The sequence below is a fragment of the Lagopus muta genome, chromosome 2 (assembly GCF_023343835.1).
Source record: "Lagopus muta isolate bLagMut1 chromosome 2, bLagMut1 primary, whole genome shotgun sequence".
Taxonomy (NCBI): Eukaryota; Metazoa; Chordata; class Aves; order Galliformes; family Phasianidae; genus Lagopus; species Lagopus muta.
The window spans coordinates 10,048,249-10,070,367 of record NC_064434.1 but is presented as its reverse complement, the minus strand read 5'-3'; the positions used below and the strand labels follow the sequence as shown (position 1 = coordinate 10,070,367).

The 22,119-nt window shown below is 38.4% G+C and overlaps 1 long non-coding RNA gene across 1 annotated transcript in view; it reads left to right on the top strand.

Annotated features, from left to right (window-relative positions):
• The first annotated feature begins 662 nt into the window (after positions 1-662).
• LOC125689103 (uncharacterized) overlaps positions 663-22,119 on the top strand; it is a 36,985-nt gene continuing 15,528 nt past the window's right edge. The window contains exon 1 of the long non-coding RNA XR_007375043.1: positions 663-742. This is a non-coding gene — a long non-coding RNA (uncharacterized LOC125689103). The remainder of the gene's footprint in view (positions 743-22,119) is intronic.

Genomic DNA, 22,119 nt, shown 5'->3' with positions numbered 1-22,119 from the left:
TCAGACAATTATCTTAAAGCTATTGCAGAAGCTTTTGAAAAACCTCTCTGAAATAGCTCTAAAAGCATCATAAATGGATCGTGAACTGCGTGGAGAGAAAATATAGATATAAATTAGGGCAAAAGAATGTTACAAGAAAGGGAAGAGAATCCAGCTGAGATTCCCCTCACTAAGAGCAGAAATATCCAAATTCTGCATGGACAATATATCTTAAGAAATCTGAGTGAAAAAAGCAGGCCAAAGCAGGAAGAAATTCTGATCAAGTCATGCAGTGCTGAAGATGTAACACCATATGCTACTCTGTAATGCCAAACATTTTAAGAGTTGTTTGGCTGATTGGTTTCTTCATTAGATATTGTAAAGTTTACTGACTTGCTGGGTTTTGCTCTAACCCTTACAAATGTAGAGCATTTCATGAAATTCAATGACATACATCTACAAACTAAGTTCAACTGCATTTTACAAGTAGTTCTGCAACTTTGTATGATTCCAAATCATCCATGTAAATGCAAAGTAATGTTGATGATTTCTGTTTCTGAATCCCACTCCTGAACTGCTCTTGACTGATAAGGCATATTTTGACTTCTTTTGCCAATAGTAAGATCTATACTTTTTAAGGCTACAGAGCTTTGACCCTGTGTTACTTTTTTTTGACAGATTCTGTATGTGTTAGTCATTCTCTCATAGCCACCTGGCTCTGATGGAAAGAATCTCAGAGATGGAGAACTGGTGAAATTTATATGTAAGTTTATATGCTTTCATTGTTAAGTCATGTGTCTTATTTATGGCTTCATTTGCCTATGTGGCTTCTGATTCACAATTCTCTACCAACAAGATTAGGAATGGTGTCATTGGTAAAATAGTGCAATGAGATGCAGCATGTGATCCACTCCACACATGGAGGAGAGCTTTTCCAACTGGCAGAATTCTTAACACACTGTTTTGCCTAGTAAGAAGTTAAAGGAAGCTACAATATGATTTCCCATGCTTCACTAATTTATTTTGGTTGATCTTTTCTGAAGATTAAATCAAATCAGAAGATTCTTTTTATTTTTATTTTTTACTTGCTTTTCTGCTGTTTATCTTGTTCCACAGCTTCTGCTCTGAACAGTTTTTCTTGTATTCCTACACTTTTTTTTTTTCTTTTTCTTTTTTGATTGTTCTGTACATTCCTGGACAAAAAGGTCTTTCCTGTAGTAAAATAGTTTCTGTTTACAAACTAGTTAAATCAAAAGTTAGGTTCTGCTATTTTAAATTGTTTTTCAGAATTTTTGGCAATATTATGATTAATAAGCTAGCACACCCCAACAAAGTTCAGGGAGCCTTATTAAAACAAAATGTCCTTTTTTGAGTGCATTCTGTGGACTAATCAGGTAAACCAGTTGCTTCTACTGCGCAAGACTGATTTTATAGATCTTTAGGCCTGAAAAACAAACCCTAAACATTAGTATCCCCATCTTACATTTCAGAAAGGAACTAGAAATCAGATAGATAGATAGAAAGATAGCAAGATGCAGCATTCAAACACTCAGTGAGTAGCCACAACTCCCTCTGACTTTGCATCTGTCCAGAGCTGAAGAAATACCCAAGGTTACACATCACAATTCTGCTAGGCTGTGAGTTCCCAAGAGTTTTGTAGCTGAATCTTAGCTATAAATCCATATCTTGTTTCCAGTCCTCCCTTTCTGCCTCCTTTTTGCTCTCTGTCATAAAACTGGTTTCATCTGGAGTGCATTTACACTGCAATTGTGAGACCTGTCTCCTAGTTCTAATTCTTCATTCTTCTAATTCTTATCCTAACTAATTTGTAGGCTGTGCTTTTGCTAAGCAAGTCAGTTATCCATTATACAGTATTTACATTATTATGCTGTAGCATTCCCAACTAAAGTAGCTAAATGAATGCAATCAGTAGAGCTTTTATACTGCAAAAGTAGAAGTCCTGTGCAATACATACTAGTTCTAACATGTCTTCGTCTTTGGAGATTAAAGATATTCTGAAGACCTAAACTGTCAGCAGTTGTGGAGATAGATTTATCATGTGAAGGAGAAATGCAAAACCTTCCTCTAGAAAAAAAAGAAAAATGAAAAAAAAAAAGAAAGAAAGAAAAATAGGCACATTTGTCTACATGGATAACCCCGCTGTAACTTGCTTCACATAAAGGCAGCTGCCTAAGGCACCTAGGAAGTACAAACAAAGACTTAAGAAGGCTGTGACTACATTCTGTCTTCATTACAATAAAACTCATTGTTCAGGATTTTTAATGTTAAACTATTCTGGCAAATCCCCTCTTACATACTTTGAGACTAAGTCTAAGAAGCTACTGATTTCTAACAAGGAGATTTTCTCTTTACTCCAAATGCATGAACATTAGCTCTTGTCTTTTAACATAAAGAGTTTTCCTGTTATAGATTAATTGTAAAAACACACTAGTGAGCTTACTTAAAGCAAATTGAGGGGTTGGTCATTGTAACTGCAGCTGGGAGTCTAAAAAGCAAAATAAAATTCACCGCGTCTGACTCCTGTCATCTGTAACCATAGATGTGACCTATTTATAAAGCACCAATAATTCAAAAGGACTAATAAGTAGAGAGTATTTCTATTCTGAGCTACATTTATGTCATTGATTGTCAGCACTTTGACTCAGTACTGGTATCTATAGTTCAGTAATGTTTTCAGAAATGCTGCATGAATCTTCATGAAATAATCACAGTAATCATAGAATCATACAGATTGGAAAAGACCTCTAAGATCATCTAGGCAATTTGTCAACCCACCACCCCCATACCCATTGAACCATGTTGCTCAGTGCCACATCTCCACATTTCTTCAAAATCTTCAGGGATGGTGACACCATCACTTCCATGGGCAGCCTGTTCCAGTGGTTGGCCATTCTTTCAGATAATAAATTTTTCCTAATATCCGACCTGAATCTACCCTGTCACACCTTGAGGCCATCACCTCTTGTCCTATCACTGTTACGTAGGAGAAGCGGCTGACCTGTGTCCAAAGAAGGGCAATGGAAGTTGAGTGCTGATGGAACTGGAATTGCTCAGACTGGAGAAGAGAAGGCTCAGGGGAGACCTTATTGTTCTCTACAACTATCTGAAAGGAAGTTGTGTGGAGGTGAGGGGGTTACTCTGCTCCCCATTCCACTCTTCCAGCTCAGGGGGTTGAGTATTCAGAGAATAACTGTTCTGACTATTAAAGACAGAGGAACAGAGGGCATTGAGTACCTCAGCCTTTTCATAGTCCTTCATGACAGTGCTCTCCATTGCATCCAATAAAGGATGGAGATTTCTTTTGGCCCTCCTTTTGTTGTAAATGTGTTTGTAAAAACATTTTTTGTTATCTTTAACAAAATTAAGGGATGGATCAAGTTCATCTTCATGAGAAAGCGTAATTCATTACTCTAATACTGTAGTCATTCCTTTCATTTATGCATTCAAAGTCTTAAATGAAAGCTTTCTGTCCATGAGACTTTCAAATGGCAAGACTTAGAACAGTGAGGTTCATCCAAACAGAAAGGTGGGCAGGAGAGATGGGAAAGGAAAGAAAGACAGAGACACAGGAGAAATCTAGATAGGAATTTGTCAATAGGTACATATTTTCAATGGTAACCATAGAAGAGTAAGGTCTGCTATATCATAACTGCATCTTGCCTCAATATAGCACTACTAAGATAAAATTTTAATAGTAAAAATGACTGTGTCAAGATAAAATATTATTTAAAAAAACAGAGCTCTTACGAAGAGACAGACAGAAAAATCTGATTTTTACAACTAATCTGAATGCTAACAAGATTTATTTCTACTTTTGCAATAAATCTTCTATTTTTTGTATGGAAATGCCTAAAGGTAGGTAAAAACAAGAATGGAAGATAGAAACCTGACCTTTTTGATCAGAACCTGCACAGAGGATGCTGGCAGCTTTTATTGAACAATAATGTTCACATTTCAATGAAACTAAAGTCAAGAGGCCTTAGTGATGAGTTAGACCTCCTTCTACACTAAGCTATCTGCCTGAATGATAAGCTCAGAACTGTTTACCATAGTTGGATCTACAATACGATAAGCAGTAAGGTGCTGGCACAGTGCTCAGAGTCTGGTATGAACACTAGGAAGCTGTAGCAATATTGGTCAGTTCTTCATAACTTCATTTCCCAAATGTTCATAATTAAACAGTTTTTATTTAAGTAATCAGCATGAAATCCTTAGCTTTGTTTTTGCAACCAGTATTGTGTTTATGGAGCCAAATATTGAAAACTTTGATACTGAATACCTTGTATGTGTTAATTTTGGCAAACTTTAAAGATTCTGTAGATGCCTTGCTATGTTACCACCACCCACTCATCAACCCCCCTGGCCATCAGTCCCTCCAAACCACTGAGACATGTTTCTCTTTTAATACTTTCTTACAATATTTCTCATGAAAATCACAGGGAATCGTGTGTGATTTCAGCAGAGTGAAACTTGATCTCAAAGTGTCTGTAGGACCAGAAGTTTTTAAAGAAAACATTTCTTAAATCTTGTGTTCACTGCTGCTTCAGCAGGCCAATTAGACTTGATGGGAATTCTAGAAAGCTGTCGCCAGGCATTGCAGCAGGAATAGCAAACAAGGCCCAAAGCAAATAAACGAATGGGTAAAGTGTGGCCATCCTCAGAACCTCCTTGCTGATGACCTTCTCGTCTTTGCAAAGGGTGGTGGAGGTACTGGACGAAGGGACTCCAGGTTAATTAGGTTTGACATTAGTTAACAACAGCAATTACTAGAGGGTAATTAATCAGGGAAAGTCTCCAAACAGAAGGAGAAAAAATAAACGGGCAGTAACATTCTGATCCATTTACCCCCTTAGATAAGGATGTGCCCCAGGTGTCAGACTGAGGTGGGACTAATCTGTCTTGCTCAGTTTCTCCCTGGAACTTGGGTGACTCTTCACACATCCATCTTCCTTCACGTGGAAACAAGAATTCACCAAGCCATTAACAGCACAGTTCATCCCCACTTCTTTTCCTCCCCCTCTCCCCTTTTTTAATAAAGCTCTTCAACAAAGTCATACTGACACAAGTGAAATCACTTTTCTGTTTTCATTAAGCTAGAACAATTTTTATATTCCAGTAGAGGCAGTTTCTCCATCTACAGGTTTTCATTGTAGCCAATACGGAAGATTCAACAACCCAATCAGGTTAGTGAGTTCCCTAGGTCTTTTCTTTCACATGGAGCAAGAGCAGTAAGTCATGTAGCATGTCATGAAGAACTATGTGGATCATTCCAAAAGTAATACCTCCTATTTATTTCCATGAAAACTGCAACACTGAGCACAATAACACTATTTGATGAAGCAAACGCTCAGCTACAAAATACTATTTTTCAACAGTCACCACTATTAGCTATGCATTTTAGCCATCAATGAACAAGAACCCACATGCCAGGCTTATAAAAATCTGCATCAGTAGAAGGTGACCCACTATCACTGTCGCCGCTACTGAAACACACCACTCACTACCTCACTCTGCTTACATCCGCTGTTTGGTCTCCACAAACATTCAGTAAATGTCAATGGGTGCCATTTTTTCCACAAGAAGGAATTCAGTGACACACCTTTGCTTCATCTGCACTTCCATTCCAGACTCCATTCTGTCAGACTGCCCCTCTCTGCTGCCATCTGACACACAGCAACAAAATATAATGGAATACTGGTGGGAAGGTTCAACCTCTACTGCTGTACCACTGCCATCTGCCTCTGACATCATGGGACAACACAATAAAATAGGAGGCATTACTTTTGGAGCAGTGCCAACTAATTTATAAATCAAATCAGCCAGGATTTCACTGACCCAAAGGCAGACTTCTAGACTGTGACTCAGTTGTAAAGCAGTCCCCGGTCCCCCTGCACTGATTGACATGACTCTTGTGCCTGGCACAAGTTATTTCCACTCCTATAAACCATCTCAGTTCTTCTGTTTGGTGCAGCATGGGAACCAGACCCAAAGCTCAGAGCAATCTCTATTCCACGGACCAAAATTAACACTATAAAAGGTGCTCTCTTCCCACACAGCCAGTTAGTAGATATGAATACTCACTGTAAGAGTACTTCCAAGCCTTTTCTGTCTTAGGCAGGTGTGAACTGAATTCCAGTCTCACTTTTGAAGTTTATAATGATGTTTTTCCCATTGGTGAATGTCAAATTTTATGAATTTAAAAGGACAGAAGACAGAAGAATAATGCTCATGCAATGTTAGAGGCATGATTTTCAGTCATGATTCATCCAATGGCTTTACTAAATAAGACAGGGTCTTTCAAGGTAGAATATTATTTATGAAGCTGGGCTTTTTCCAGGCACTTGTCCACATCTTCATCGAAAAAAAAAAAAAAAAAAAATTAAAAAAAAAAAAAACAAAACAGATCAAAAACACTGATATACTTGTCTAATACCATAGGTGCAAATTTGATGTAATTCTGAACAATGAATAGTCAGGACACTCTAAGCATATTTAAATAATAATAGCCAAATGAATCCTCATAAATAACTGGAGAAAATCACAGTTAAATAAATGCTACTTAATAGTTTGGCTTTTACTTAACTGTTAACTTTTGTATAGAAGGAAGAATTTTTAATTAGAAAAGCATGTTTCCAAATAATGTTATGAAAAAAGGTAAATGCATAGAACTCTGCACTAGTAGCTAAAGCCACTATAGAAAAGAAAGAAAAAAAAAGGAAGAAAGATTGAAAGAACTTAGCGAAAATTAAACATAGCAAACCAAGTTATGAGAATGAAGAGGATATATCTAAATCACTGCACTATGATTTGCAATTAGATTTTAGAGCATACTTTCTACCACTCAGTTAAAAATAAGCAGAGTAGACTTGTGGAAAACAAAAACGATGCATGGAAAGTCTGTGTATGAAATGCTGGCCCCACTGAAGTAACAAGCAAAATTTCCATTGACTAGCAGGTCTGGAATTTTTCTCTTCATGTGTAAGCTCTCACTGACGTAGATTACAGAAGCTAACCTGTAATTCCTTTTATCTTTAATTTTTCCTTTTATACTGCTTGCTGTCATGACTTTTTTGCCTCAGCCTTCAGTGACAAGTGCTCTAGGCACATCACTCAACTCACAGAATCCAAAGGTATGGCCTGAGAGATTGAAGAATCATCCATTGTAGGAGATCAGGTCTGAGACCGCCTAAGGAATCTGAATGCACACAGATCCATGGTACATGATAAAATGTGCCTGAGGCTTCTGAGGGAACTTGCAGATGAAGTTACTAAGCCATCCATCAGTTGCTGTCCATCATTTTGAAAAGTTGTGCCATTCTGGTGAATTTCCCACTGACTAGAAAAGGAGAAACAGCATTTGGTGGAGGAGGAAAGAGCAACTGACTTCATCTAACTGGACTTGTGCAGAGCGCTCGATACTCTCCTTCACTTGCCTCGAAATTGAGGTGACATAGTTTGATAGATAGACCACATGGAGGATGAGGAATTGGCTAGATGGTTGAATTCAAAGATTTGTAGTCAATGGCTTGATGTCCAGATGGAGACCGGTGGCAAGTGGAGTCCCTGAAAGGTCTGTATTTAGCCTCTTATTATTTGATATCTCTGCTGATGACACAAACAGTAGGACTGCGTGCAAGTTTGCAGATGACACCAAGCTGGAATGTTGCAGTTGACATGCTGAAGGGAGGAGATTCCAGCCAGAAGGACATTTATAGGATTAAGAGGTTGGCATATCAACAAAGCTAAGTGTCAAGGTTCTGCATGTGGGTGAGGACAATCCCAAGTACAAACACAGGCTGGATGATGAGTGGATTGAGAATAGCCCTGAGAAGGACTTAGGTGTGTCAGTGGATGAAAAATTGAACATGAGCCAGTCATATGTATTTGTGGCCTAGGAAGCCAACTATATTCTGAGCTTCTTTTCCCCCTCTACTCCACTCTGATGAGACCCTATTTGGAGTACTGTGTTCAGCCCTGGAACCAACAGCATAAGAAGGACCTGATGGAGCAGGTCTAGAGGAGGCCATGAGGATGATCAAAAGATTGGAGCTGTACCAATGCTAAATATAGTAAGAGAAATGCACCTTTTGACCAGCTGGCTATGCTGTGTGTTTAATACACCCCAAAATACAGTTTGTCCTTTTGTCTGCCAGGACACACTGCTGGCTTGTGCTAAGCCTTGCTGTTGAACAGCACCCACAGATCCCTTTCCTGACGGGAGAACCGAGATGTTCTCCAGTCAAACATCTCTCAGTCTGTGCCTGTGTCCAGTGTTACTTCCCCCTTTTTACTTTTGCACTCCAGGTGCAAAATATGACATTTTCCCTTGTTGAACTTCATGCAATTGCTGGCAATCCTAACATGAAGATTCAGTCAAGAGTTGACAATTAAGCTTTGAGTTTATGTAGAACCCTGCCAAGTATTACAGTCCCACAAGTAGTATCCTACTTGTAGCAGTTCACAGTTCACTCATGTTTTCACAAAGTACAGGATTTGATCTGTATATTGTCATCTGTATGACACACTTGTGTAACTTAGCAGATATTATGGAAATGGAGTGTTAACCTGAAGATGTGGCGATGTATTTGAAGAAATTAATTCAGACTAGGATGCTATTTAAATTATTTAGGCATCGGTGTTCTCTAAGCCACTTGAAGGGGATGGGCAACTCAGATGGTTTGAGTTTGATGTTTCATATTACATAAGGTGGCTACATCTTGCCATGGACACTCTCTGTGGACAAGTTGCTTAACCTTTAAGTGCCTCCATTATTCATTTGTAAATTAGATTGATCGCATTCCCTGCCAAAAGAGAAAGTCAGGTTAATAAAATGCAGCAAAGTACCTGAAGTTTTCAGGAATCATAGTTAGAAAGTGGTGGCTTATTGCAAGTACTTGTATGGGTGGAAGAGTGCAATTCACTGTCATGACTGCTGGTATGCAGAACAGATCACTTCATCCACACAGAGCTGCATCAAGAGCAAAAGATCTCAAACAGCTTCAAAGGGGTTTAGTCACAGCAAGGCACAAAAATGGCTGTCCTCTCTTTGGATTCCTGACAATGTTTCAGCAGGATGCTGATGCACAGAGAGACTTTACTGACTTCCATTTCCATGAGCATACGCGTATCTGTCCCACTCCACTGCAAATGTTAACATGTACTTCAGATTACAGAATGATTAATATCTGATTTTAGGTATAAGATCCTGTGAAAGAGAGGGTGTGGATAATTATTTGGGGTATTCATAATTACAGTACAATGATTCTTTTTAGCTATTGCTCAGCACACTGTAACAAAGTAAAACTGATCTTTCCTTTTCCTGACATAGTGCAAGTTGACACTAGGCACAAACACAAAGCCTGGTTTGTTGTTATTTAAACTCCTTTAATCCTGACTACTGGTGCTTGTGGAGAAGGGAGGCATTCTTGGAGAGAAGCCATATTTCTCAAATTGATTAAAAACACCTTTTGAACAATAAATAACTTTAGGGGACTGACCTTTAAATGTAAATGGCACTCAGATTTCTGCAGTATAAAATAAGATTCCTTTTCCCAGCATTTTTCTGAATGTTGTCCTGTTTAAGTACACTTTTTGACAAGCTTCCGGCCTAAAGATCTGCTATTTACTTCTTGTTAAACAAGCATGCTTCTAGTAGACTTTACAGGTTAAAGATATACAAGAGAAACCAGCATATCTTTGTTCAGTGTGTGGGTAAGTTTGGTGCTGTTTGATCACATATAGATAGCACTGGAGAAATTGCTGGCATTGTTTCTTGTCATCTGATGAAACAGGGCGATAAATTTTACTGCAAGTTGGCAGCAGGAAGAGCTGCTGCAGGTCAGATCTGAAGGAGACGGTACTTTTATAAGGATTGAAGGAGATTGTGAAAATTAGTCAGTGAAGGAGCAGCAACTGTCAGCAAAGGCAGATAAACCCAAGGTGTTTGGACCCAACGTTTTTGTTTTTTTTTTTCTCCTGAAGAACTGGCTTCTGAATTTCCAGTGAGAATAAGATTTCAGTTTTCTTGATCCTGGAAAAGTAGGCAGCATAGTAAGAAAGTGATGTACACAAACAAGGAAAAGAGCTATCTAGTATGTCTGATCTGCAGACACATCAGTTTACTCTGTGAAAGTATCTCCTCTTCAGGGATCTCACATTCTTGAAAGGTTTAGCTGCATAAATGATGAGTCTGCAAATGATACTGGTTTGTTGTTTTTTTTTTTTTCACAAATGTCACCAGGCTGTGCATGCTAATCTACTGTTACTCAACTCCCTACCCTGCTCTCCTTGCTCCTTCTTTTCAGCTTTGTATAAACTGATATAAAATTTCTTGTAAGAATGAGGTTTTGATGTTATTTTCACCCAGTCCCAATTTATCAAGGTCTGAGTGATCTGCTGATCACTCTGACGTTTGCTGAAGACCTTGTGTTTCTCTTTAGATGCCTCTTTAGCAGACAGTTTCCATCACTAGATCTGTGGGGTGAGGGAAGGAAGAGCCTTTAACTCTTTTTATGAGTTTCAAGTTGTATGTTAAAGCATCAGTCACAAACTACCTCTTGAATTCAGTGCTACCTACTCTGCCTCTGCTATAGATGAAAACATTGGTCCTCTATGAGTTACCAGGTTCCACTGCAGTTTACAAAGAAAACACAAACATCATTAAAGCAAAGCATTTTCTTCAAAACTGTTTATTTGAGCTCCCGAGAGTCCTCTCCAAGACCTCAGAGAGAATCTAAATTTCAAAGATGGAGCATATGAATTCTAACCTAAGAACTTAAGTGCTGCAGTAAGCTTACTGCTTCTTGTAAGAAATGCTGCTTCATAGAAATTGGAGAGTTTATTTGGCCTTCTTAATGGATGTAGCACTTATTAAAAGTCAGACAGAAACTCAAGATTTGTATCAGCATTGTCTGTAAGCAGTAATGAATCATTAAGTCCAAAAAACTTAAATGCTAAATCAGGATGAGATTTTGCATCTTTGTAGTTTGCAGTAAAAGCCTACATTAAGAACAGATCATTAAAATGAAGTACATCTGTAGTTATTATAAACTTTGAATGATGCATTTTTTCCTGGTACAAGAGAATTTTTAACACCAAGCAAGAGAGACACATCCTGGATTGTAACACTACAGGAAACTGAGCAAATACATCTCATTATCCCTTGTGACCTTGAAGGTATAAATTTTTGATCCTTGTCACAGAAATGAGTGTCTCTAAAGCTGTGGTCTGCATTTCACGCCTGTGTAGCTGGCGTGATGCCACTTCAGATGCACACTCTGAAATCTGTTTAATTGCATTAAAGCATATTTAATAGAATCATAGAGTAGCTTAGACTGGAGGGGACCTTCAAGACTATCATCCAGTCCCAACCCCTCTGCCATGGCCCAGTTGCCTCCCATCAGCTCAGGCTGCCCAGGGCCACATCCAACCTGGCCTTGAACACCACCACAGTTGAGGCACACACAGCTTCTCAAGGCAACCTGTGCCAGTGCCTCATCACCTTTAGTGAAAAACTTCCTCCTAAAATGTAATCTAAATCTATCCTTTGATTTAAAATCGTTCTATCATTCCCTATCAAATACTTCTAGCAAAACAGAAGGGCTAGAAATGAAAAGGTAACATTTTATACTAGTATAGTATTTTTTAAGGAGCAGCCAGGTATTTCAAAAGGCTCAAAAAAAGCCAGCACCGTACTCCATGACTATCTACCACAACACAGGTGTCACTTAAAAGAACATGAAAGACCAGAATCTTTGAAGATCAGGCACATTGTTTATAAGAGAGGGTCTTTCCACCACACATGAACAGTCTTCTGCAAGCTTTGTACACCTACCTGAAGTTTTGCATTTTGAAAGGAGATAGAAACTTCTGTTTCTTCTATCATCATGAGGGCTGCTCCAAAAGTAATGCCTCCTATTTTATGTTGGCCCACAATGTCAGATGTGGATGTTGGTGGCATGACAGTAGAGGTCGAACCTACCAACAATATTCTGTTACACTCTGTTGCCATTTGACAGATGGCAGCAGAGGGGAAGTAAATGGCGTCTGGCATGGAGGTGGAGATAAAGCAAAGGTGTGTCAATTCCTCCACACAGAAAAAAATTGGCACCTAGTGACATTTACTGATGGTTTCTGAACATTTACAGAAACCAAACAGTGAATGTGAGCACAGTGAAGCTGTGTGTGGTGTGTTTCAGCAGTGGTGACAGCGACAATGTGCCCCATCCACTGGTGCAGATTTTTATGAGAGTGGCATGCAGGGTCTTGTTCATTGCTGGTAAAAATGCAGTGCTAATGGTGGTAAGTATGTTGAAAAACAGCATTTTGCAGCTGAGAATTTATAAATAGTTTTGTTATGCTCTTTGTGTCTGTTGTAGTTTCTATGGAAATAATTAGGAGACATTACTTCCAGTCTGACCTATGTATTTTGGTTGCATTCCTAGTTATCACAAAAGATGTACATTAACAATCACCAAAAGTTAAATTCTTGCCAGAATGTTTTAAATTTTAATCTGCTTATTTTTGTCAAAGTAGAAAATTTCAGTGGAAAAAGATTTTGTTTTTTGAATTAAAATATTCCAGATTTTTCTTTTTAGTTTAAAGTCTGTGTTTTCATAGTCTGTCCATAAAAACATTACCTTTACTTTTGTCCAAAAATTTTCAAAACTATTAGGAGTTCTGACATTTGTGAGAAATTAAAAATAAAACCTAAATAAAAGGCAGTGTGAATTGGAAATAATTCATATAAAACATTGTTATTTCAGCCAGCTTTGATCTTCACCTTCTTGAACCAGAAAACAGTTCATTCTTTTTCAATTACAGGCAAGTTCATTCCATGAGCCATGGAACAACTTTATTAATCTTAGAATAAAACAAGCATAAGTATATCACAAGTAGGAACAATTTTCTTTATTCTGCAATGCTAGTATGAGTATGCTTTCATTTGAATGTGAAAGAAAATAATTTCAACAGCTAAAAATAGAGGATATTCATAATTTCCATCTGTGTCTAATAACTAGAAGTAAACAAATTATTTACTAAGAGAAGTTAGTAGACTTTTTCCCTTTTCTGTTCTCAAATTGTGGCTCAGATGCACAAAAAAGAAAGAGAAGGAAAGAGGAAGAATTGGACTTTTTCTATAGTTAGCTTTAACGACTTGAGGTTGTTTGTGTAACCCTTGAGAAACTCGCACTTTCAGGATGATCAATCTATTGTTTGGTGACCCCACGGTGAGGTGTTAGACCAAGGTCAGTGAGGACCAGGAGTGCTGTCAAAAGCTCAGCTATTTTCAGTGGACTGTGCAAAGAGGCAATGCTACTCCTTTGGAACAGAAATTGAAGGATTTCCATCTCTACCTCAGTGTTATTTTAATGTTACCAACAGCTAAGAAAAAGTTCTTGCTTCAGTCTTTAGGGACTGCCTTCAATATTTGAGTCAGATTTTTCCATATCACCAGAAGCACTAGTCCAAAATCCTGAATGATTTTTCAATAACCTGATGAGATAGATTTTGTTCACACATTTTTGTAAATCTGCTCTTTTAAGGTCTATCCACTCAATGTTTCTTTCCAGATGACCCAGTGATGCTGTAGATGACACATTAGCAGACTGTTTCTAACTTACATAAAGTCTAACTGTGCATTCCTAATATTGTAAAACAGAACCTCTCTAGGAAGACATGATTCAGCGTATTTAAAGGTACTTCTTCTGAAGTGCTTTCTATTGGCCTTTTGGCTTTTCCATAGTAAAATTCTGTAATTTTATTGACAGATATTGGATATTGCACAAAACTGCCTGAATAGCTCAAAGTATTTATCTATTTTTCTCCATTATTAAATATCAATATCATAGATATTGTAATTGAATGTGTTCAGGAATAAGATTTACTTTTTACTAAAAGAGGGAAAGGAACCCTAAAATTAACTTCCTATGAAATTAAGTTCCATGGAAAATCATATTCTAGAGCAAATAAATGTGTCTTTCAAAGAACACAAAAACATAAAAAATCAGGTAAGAAAATAAGAATGCAATACTTTATTTAAAAGTAACAGAATGAATACCTGGTGGGAACCAAAGAGCAAGTCTGGAAGAGTGTAAGTATAAACCCTAGCAATACACAATTAATATGCATTTCTTTAAACAGGACTTTCAGGGGAAAAATATTTTGCTTATAGTTTTCAAGAAAGTATTTGCTGGAATAATGTAGTTTATGCTGCTGTCTACTAACATTTTTACACACAACTCTTTTTTTAGTAAATTTTCTGAGGCATTTCTGAAACTGGCAGGCTGCTGTATGTTTTGGGAATTATTACTAAAACACTTGTTCACGTTTCCCACGTTATGAGGTTAAGACTCTTCTACCCTCACAGATAAACACATACATGCAATCATGACTTTGACAGCAAACCTTTGACAGCAAATTTAACAAGCAGTCTTAGGAAACACTCTTGCAATCTACTTATGCAAAGTATTATGTGAAGATTAGTAAGCATCATAATATGTTGGTCAAAAGAAGAAAAGAAAAGTTCACCATCAAAAAAAAAACCTGTATTTGCTAGACAAACATTTTTAAAATGAGTGTCATAACCCACAGAAATGAAACACTGCATAAAATAACTTCGTTTTCCTATAGATACTTTGACTAGCTGTAGCAAACACTACAATGTTATATTTCGAAGACTGCTGCATGCATTGCAGAGAGAAGCTAACAACCTTTGATGACTGTCAAACTGAAAGTACAAGAGCTAGCTTCCTCCCACATCTCCAATCTCATGAGTTTCTTGGAGTCTATCTTTTCACAAAATTTTAAATGCTTTAAAAATGAAAATAGAAATGAGTGAAAAAAGCCTAAAGATGTGAGGAGAATACTGGGTGAGGGGTTTTGACAGATTTTTATGCCAGACGCATGTTACCACATGGTTCACATTACAGACCAGTATATTAAGAGTAGACCACCAAACACAGGTGGAAGTGTGAGTCTGGGAGCCATTGAAGTTTGAATACTGAGAATTTTCCCAGTGTATCACAATTACAGAAACATCTGTGCTAAGTAATTTCGTGCTGATCTGCTGTGAAAATATGGTGTCCAACAGCCCTCAACATTTCTGATTTCTTACTTCTTGTAGGGTGGTCTTGTGTTGCATATTACAATCACTGGTTTCAGAGCCATGAAATGGTTTCTTTTTTACACCTTCATTTTATTTGTGTCTTTACTGATTCAGAATTTCCCATTTTCACATATAACATAATATATATTCAAATAAAAGTAGAAATTGTCTATTATTGTCTACAATTCAGTGCTAACCAAAACTTAAAGCACATAATTGAGGGAATTGCCCAAGTGCCTCTTGAACGCTGACAGGCATGGAGCACCAACCACCTCACCAGAAGCATCTACAAGTGTTTGACTACCCTCACAGTAAAGAAATTTTCCTAATATGCAGTTTGACCTTCCTCTTGTGAAGATATGTGCCGTTCCCACATGTCCTGCCATCAGTTCCCAGGAGCAGAGCTCAGCACCACACTCTACTTCCCCTCCTCTAGGAGCTGCAGAGAGCGGTGAGGTCACATCTTAGTCTCTTCTCTCCCAGGCCAACAGCCCAATGTCCTCAACCTCTCCTCACAAGACATGTCTTCCAGCCCTGTTACAGCTCTGTTGCCCTCCTCTGGACTATTTCAAGGACCTTTTCATATTGTAAAGTGCAGAACTGCACACAATGTTCAAGGTGAGGGTACACAAACACTAAATGTAGTGAGATAAATGCCTCTTTTGACCTTCTGGCTGTCCTGTGTTTAATTCACCCCAAAATACAGTTTGTTCTTTTGGTTGGCAGGCACACACTGCTGGCTCATACTGAGCTGCTGTCACCAGTACCTCAAGATTCCCTTCTGCTGAGCTGCTCTCCAGCCACTCATCTTGCCATCTTTTCCTATTTCTTTCTCGCATTACTGCATCCCCAGTGCAGAATCTGGCATTTAGCTTTCTTGAATTTTATGCTGTTGCTGTTTGCCCAGTGTATCTAGATCCCTCTGCGAGGCCTCTTATCTCTCATCCAAGGGAGTCAGCAGCAACTCCCAGTTTCTTATCATCGCAAACTTGCTGAAGATGCATTCCACTCCTGCATCCAGATCATTGATAAATATGTTGAAAAGGAAGATAGATATTGATCAATATGTTGAAAAGAAGCCCTAGAATTGAGCCTTTGGGAACACTGCTAGTAACTGGTTGCCAGTCAGTTGTTGTCCCCCATTCAATAGGACTCTTTGAGCTCTACTATTCAATTAGTTCATCACCCAACATTGCACTGACCTGTTCAACTCATATTTGGAAAATTTGTCCAGAAGGACACTGTAAGGGATGGTATCTAAGGCCTTGCTAAAATCCAGAAAGATTACATCTATTTCCTTCCTTTCATCCACTAGCCACCTGACTGTATTGTAGAAGAATATCAAATAAAGACGGGATTTTCCTTTTGTGAACCCATGAATCCATGTTATGCCTTATAACAGCTTTGTTCTTTAACTGCCTTTCAGTGTCCCCCAGGATAATCTACATAACTATTGCAGGGACCATGTCTTCTCTCTGCCCTTTTTTAGACGGATATAACATTGGCTAGTTTTCAGTCATTTGGAACTCCCCAGACATTTGGTAAATTCTTAAGGGTCCAGCTATAATACCTACTCCCTCAGTATTCTGGGGTGAATCCAGTCAGGATCCATTGTACTAGTTCTGGCTGAGATGGAGTTACTTTCTCTCAGCAGCCCGTATGTAGTGATCTGCTCTGCACTTGTATCTAGAAACTCATTGATGCCACACCGGTGTTCTGGTTGTTGCTGACCAGTTCTGGTACAATATCAAGGTTGGCTTTCCAAGCAACCTTCCTCATCCCTGCTGCTTAGGAGACCATCTTCATCAAGTATCAGTCCAATGTTTTCTTAGACCTCCTCTTTCTCTTTACACACTTTAAAAACCCTTCTTTGTTGTCTTACACCACCCTGGTCAGTGTCAACTGAAGTTGAGCTTTGGTGTTTCTCGTTTTCTTCCTACAAATGAACTGCTGCACTGTAATCTCCCTGTGAAGCCTGCCTGACCTTGCTTCCAGAGATCATGTATTTCCTTCTTTCTCAACTCAAAGAGGGGTTCCCTCTTTGTCACTCCTATCCAGGAATAGCAAAAGAACAAGACTGTGCCAGGTAGGCACTTTTGGCTATATAAAAAATAGCACTAGCAGGACATCCCAGGCTTCAGCAATTTCCACTTGGCAAGAGGCAGAGCAAAGAAGAAAGTTTCTCTGAGACTCTGTATTCACTGAAGCAGCTCCTAGGAGGATGAAGCTTCCTCTCTCATCACCTCTCCCATCTTAGGAATGCTTTGAGTAAATAGCGTAGGCTAGCCCTGCTTTTGTTGTCACTGAAAAAAGATCATTTAAAAAACTTTGAGTAAGAGGTTCCCATGGAATGAGAAAAGTACTTCCAGAGGACAGTTATTCCTGTCTCATAGTCATCATCATCATTTGAAAGCATACATAACTATCCAAAAGGACTGGTATTGCTCCACTAACTACAGAATGAACCTCGGTAACTAGTTTAAACTAGATGTATAATTTTGGAATGGTTTAAGTCAGGTGTAAAGGATTTCACCATCAATAATGTTGATGGGCCAGAATTCATAGCAGTGACAGGCTTCTTTGAGGCACTGCACCAGCTGTGCTTCAAAACAAATCTCTTCTTTAATATGCTAGTCCTTAGCTGACAGGCAATTAGTAAAACCTACAGTCTACGTTAGGGATTAGCTCTGCCCTTTTCCTTTTACAGCCATTCAGTGTAATTCTGCACAATGATATAAGCATGAAGACAGGAACAGCTTTTGTAAGATAAGTGATGCTGAGGGTATATCTGGGGCAGAATCAAACCATTTGGCTTGCCTGGCTACATTCCTTTCAAAAAGGGGATCTGCTTATTTGCACTGTACGTACAATTATACATTCACTCAAATTGAACCCAGATGTCAATAAATGCCCAGATGTTGAGCAAAGCAGAAAAAGGTAGCGGTGGAAAATTCTACTAGTTCTGTTAAGTAAAATGCATTATAACCTTACAGAGAAAGCTATCAGCCAAAGGAAATCTGAGATTTCATGTAGGTCTTGCATTAAAAGTAGTGTTTGAGATTAAGAGAGATACCAAACTAATATTATGATAATTTCCAACTGTTATCATGAAAGAAAAAAATATATCAAGATTGAAGCTAAATTTCTTTCCTAGTTGAGTGTTAATTTAAAAACTGTGTAACAGTCAAACTTTGAAAGAAGTACTAAAATGTAACTCACTGAGATGCAGCTATCAAATCTTTTCAGAGAAGAGTTTTAGTGTTATTAGGTGCCCTGGGTCTGAAAGCCTTTCTTACTTTATGAGTTTTGGTTTAACCCATACAAATTTCCAAGAATATTTTTCATTCATTGCATGGCTAAATCATCTGTTTGGTTCAGAATGACAGCTCATTGCTACGTGCAAGAAATCTGCTGCTTTGAACAGAGTTTAGTTTACAAATTTACACATTTCACAAAATGTACAAATGTTCACATTTTAGTCAAAAGGCAAACATATTAGCCAAATGCACCAAATGTCCTGTGCACAAAAATGACCACCAGTCCATCTGTCCCATTTATACTAACAAAAAATTTGGTGCCTTACCTTCTTCTTGAAGATAATTTAATGAGCTGTGTTTGAATATTTCAGTTATTTTTAATGGAGAAAATAATAGTTTTGTGGGATTGTTGTGAGTTTTGTTTTGTTTTGTAGTTTTTTTCATTCTCAAGAACTGTGGCACATTTTTTTACATCGATTTCTGCCAATCACTTTCAGATGAGAACTACGAGTACAAACTTTGACAATGGATAGTGACCAGTTATGAAAGCTGAGCAAATTAAAGAGGATAGAATGGAAGAGTTATGCAACCTTAATTATATTTGACATTGCTCTTCTGCCTATCAAAAGAAAAGCAAATTATGAATCCTTTTAACATTAACTTGTATCATTCTTTCACACTATTTTTGTTTTGCTCAATGGAAAAGAAGGTAAATACGTAAGAAAATGTGTTCGAAACATTTGTTATTCTAAACCAACATATTACTAATCCAAGAATATCCAATCAATGGGGAAATTAATTGGATATTCAGAGTCATTGGCTTCACAGTATCCATTTTCACATTCTGAAAAATGTTCTAAAGGAATTATTAGGACACAATATACAAAAGCTGACATAATTGATTGAATGAATGATGGTAAGAAGATGCACAAGAAGACAAATGAAGTCTAACTGTGCTTTAGGCCTAATTTTCATAAACTTCTACATGACATACTAATTTATAGGATTCACATGAAGAAAAAATATCCCTATGAAATGCACTTTCAGTACAAAGTATGACAACTGCAAAATTATTTAAGAAATATGGAAGCAAAAAATTAAAAATAAAATCTTAGTTAGTGAAAGAGAAAGGATATCAAAACCAGGTCTTCTCAGTCCTTCCCAAGTGGAATTTTGTGGCTATTTCTTCTACAGTTGCAAGGAAAACAAGCTGTTTCACTGATTAAGAGTAGCAGTAGAGTTCTCCCTCATTTTCTTCAGTGTAAGAAAAGAGCCAGTAGCATTGGTGTGGGGTAAAAACCTCATCTCACACTGATAAGAAATGAAACCACAGAGATAATCATTCATGCCACCTTCATCATAAAACCAGAGCCTAAGAAAATAGTTATGTAAGATGCTTCTAGGAAAGGAAAAAAAAATAAAGAAAGAAAGCAGATACTGAGTTCTTGTCACTTCAAATAAAGCAAGCCAGGACTAGGTCTCTGGATGAGGGACATAGCATGATCACAGCCACACAGCTGCACTCCCACTGCATCAGAAACAGGTCCAGATGGTTCCCAAACCTCTCCAGACATTGTGCAGGAGACTGCTTGCTGCCCAGGGCCACATCAGTGCTTCAGACCAGTTTAAGGGCTTAACATGAATTGCCTGCGAGGGTCCCAGCCCATACCACATCCCCTTTTCATTCACCAGCACTGACACCACAGTGGGGAGCTGATCTGGGGAGCAGTGGTGGAGGAAAACTTGTGCAAAATAAAGCAGTGCTGCCTCTGCAAAGAGGACATTTTGTCTGTAAGCTTTTGTTACTCAGCTTAAAAGCCTGCTTCCAGGGCAAAGCTGCACATATTTCAATAGAAAATCAAGTCTCACCAAGGGTTGCCTAAGTTCTTACTGACTAATAAAGAGTCAGCAAATTTATGTTGTAGTAAAAACAATTGGGAGTAAAATTTCTTTTTTTAAAAAATACCCCATTCCTCTGACTACAAAGTGAAATGCAATAAATACAGCACTGAGAAACAGAGAGGCTTAGCGGGGTTTTAAGTGGTCTCTGCATTCTCACTGCAGCTCACACACACATATACACACGTGCCATCCCACTCTCCTGCTCGTGCTGCTAAAAGCAAACAGTGGAGATGACAGACAAACACTGCAAGCACAGATGTGTCCATTACAACCAGCGTGAGCCGTGCTCGTGAGGAGCACTGTCACTTCTGAAAGCCCAAGTGTCTCCGGCTGCGAAAAAGCAGTGGGGTGTGAGAACAAAGAAAGAGATGTTGTGATTAAGGCAGGGCTAATGATTCATTAACAATACCCAACTCTGGCTCTCCAGCTTAGAAGTTGAGGATTTATCTCAAAATTACCTTTTGGCTTTTTTTTTTTTTCCCTCTCATTGTTGTTGCTGTTTATTTCTTTTCTCTGCCTTTGGCAGTGAATTTTTAGCTTTCTCTCTTGCCCTTTTGCCTGATGGCTGATAAAACATAAAGCAAATGAAAACATGGATGTAGTGTAAACAGTACTTTGTTTCTTTCTTCATTTCTTTTTTTCAGCTCTCTGTCTGATGTGTATTTAGGTAGGGAAGAGCCAGCAGTCCTTTCTCAGATGATGACTCTATCTGAGCTTTTGGGTCCAGCATGGTAAGTTCAGGGTGACGTTCAGAATAAGTACAGTACTGATCCAAGCCAAAAGCACTGAATGTTTCCAACAGTTTAACAGTGTTGTATATCAGTGCTCATTTAGTTAATTTAGACGTATTACCAGATGTCTACACTCCTCAATGGAGAAGGCAGTTAATGAAGTTTGGGGCAGCAGGGCAGCTGACAACTCACCCTCCCCAGAGAATGCCTAGGGATAATTCAGAAATTAGTTTGTACTTAGAATCTTCTCAACCTGGCACCGAGAACAACACTGCATGGGACTTGGCTCCCACTCTCTGGAATTGTCCAGTGGTGTCCCCAAACATTAGCCCCTGCAGCAGCACATAATTTTATTTGGATGCCACAAAAGAACCCTGCTGATGGACTGCAGTATGGCTCGAGAAATTGTTTCAAGCAGTCTGAACTAGAAGAAAACAAAAATACACACAATCATAACTGTGTCATAAGGCTATACAGATTATACAAAATATCTGGAGGAGCTCCAGGGTCAAGTACAATGCCCTGGGAGCTCAAGCAGACTGTTAGAGGGAGCCAGTTCTGAAGAGCCAGTACACAACTGAGTGTTTGTGTAAAAGACTGTTCCCCACTTTAGTGAATAGTAGCACAGATTTTGATGCTGACTCTGCAACTCCCAGAGTTTTGTTCTAGAGCATCCATTGGTTGTTCCTAGTTCTTAAGGTTTCCTCACTTTGAGTCACTCTAGGATATGGTTTTGCTATGATGGGTGGGGTACCTTCCTGTGCTTCCTCAAGCACTGGAGCATAAATGTCTTCGTATATTTTCAATTATCCTCGTTTTTATCTTCCCAGCCAAATACATATCACAGGTCTGATCCAAGTAGTTCTTGCTACTTGTGCAGGTAATATAGGAGATTGTAGGCAATCCATACAAAAGCACTAAAGAGAATTTCAGACATTCAGAAGTCCAGGTTTTGAACTTCTCTAGGCAACATATATGTTGGCAAGGTCATCTGCAAGCTTCAGTTTCATGTGAAAATTGATGCAATGATTCTATGTACATCTAGAGCAAACAAATATTGATGCTATCATCAGGAGTAATGGAGGAGTAATGGAAAGCTTTAATTTCCTATCTTATATGATAC